The sequence below is a fragment of the Drosophila sulfurigaster genome, chromosome 2L, assembly GCF_023558435.1.
Source record: "Drosophila sulfurigaster albostrigata strain 15112-1811.04 chromosome 2L, ASM2355843v2, whole genome shotgun sequence".
Lineage (NCBI taxonomy): Eukaryota > Metazoa > Arthropoda > Insecta > Diptera > Drosophilidae > Drosophila > Drosophila sulfurigaster.
Window position 1 is genome coordinate 1,981,758 of NC_084881.1, and position 1,770 is coordinate 1,983,527.

The window sequence follows — 1,770 nt, forward strand, 5'->3', positions numbered from 1 at the left end:
TGTGCTCGGCCTGCAGGCACGGGCCAAGTGGGACCAGTTGCAGCCGAATCTGCAAGTCGGAGAGCTCGTCGTCGTCGCAGAAGACAACCAGCCGCCGATGCAGTGGATGGTGGGTCGAGTCGTGGCGGTGTATCCAGGAGCGGACGGGGCGGTGCGCGTCGCAGACGTGCGAACCAGCACAGGAGGGCTGTTTAAACGGCCAATACACAAATTGGCGCCTCTGCCAATTGGATGAAGGCACAGCCGTTCATCGGGGCCGGTGTTGGCGCATTTGATAGTTATTAGTTAAGAGCATGAAATACCAAATGAAGTTGTTAGAATTAGGGCGAAGCGAGAGCGCAATAAAGCTTTCGTTTGTTGCTCTCTGAGCGAATTCGCCTCGCTTCGCCGCTCTAGTTAAGTTAGGCTTAATGTAACTTAGCATAGATTTATAAACACAGTTGAAATTGAGAACTTATCAGCGCGTCATCATTTACTCCGTTTTCGTTTTCGTCGTTTGTAACAACAACAATTAGGTTCAGTCTTTGTGTTCGCGAATAAGCGGAATTCTAATTGCAAAAACTCTTGTAATTTTTCAGCCTACTTCAAAAATTTACTAGACGTTCCCCCAAGTTAATTGCCTATGCCGACGACATAAGCATTTTGATAACTGGGAAATGCCCAACCACCCTTAGTTCCGTAATGGAACTTACTTTGCGGGAAGTTAAAGCATGGGCCGAATCAGTCGGGCTCAGCATTATCGCGGACAAAACGGACCTTATCCTCTTCACGAAGAGGTATAAGGTACCTGCGTGGTCCCCCCCTAAAATAGGCTGCACCTTACTAAACCTAGCAGTAAAATACCTAGGTGTGGTCCTGGACAGCAAACTGTCATGGAAGCTTAACGTGTTCGAAAGGGTGAAGAAAGCCACCGGAGCCTTGTACATGGCGAAAAAGATGCTTAGTTGCACTTGGGGCCTATCTCCTAATCTAATGCGGTGGATATACATCTCAGTTGTTCGCCCTATCCTCACCTATGGTGTTATAGTGTGGTGGCAGGCCACGGAAAAAAGAACGTACCTATCCATCATGGAAAGGACACAGCGTCAAGCGCTACTGTGTATCACAGGCGCTATCAGGTCGACGCCAACTAAAGCCCTCGAGGTAATAGCTGGCGTCGAACCGTTAAACCTATACGCGCGATCCATAGCCACAAAATCGTCCCTTAGGAATGGCGCAACAGGCAATCTGGGTCTGTTAGGCTATGGTCACAGCGCCATTGGTAAGGAGACTAGTAGAGACTTGGACTATACTATCCCCCTTACCAGTACCGACTATATTAAAACAATATTCTTGGAACCGGACTGCTGGCGGGAAGGGTTATGCATTCCCGAAGCCCTCAACCTCTTCACGAAGGGTTTGAAGATGGATGATGGTGTCGGAGCGGCCGTATACTGTCAAGACCCGGTCTCCAAACATTCCTATAAACTCCCAGACCACTGCAGCATCTTCCAGGCGGAAGTTTTTGCCATTGGCAAGGCTGCCGAATTGGCTCGGGGTTTACAGCGTAATCACAACTCAATTAACATCTTTGTTGACAGCCAGGCTGCAATAAGATCAATATACTCTGATGTGGTCAAGTCCAAAGTTGTCCTGGACAGCAGAAGAGCAATAGAGTCGCTGAACGCATCTGCGGTCGTGCGTATCTATTGGATCCCAGGCCACCAGGGCATCGATGGCAACGAGATCGCAGACTCTCTAGCCAAAGAGGGAGTGGGGCTCGATGCCGGT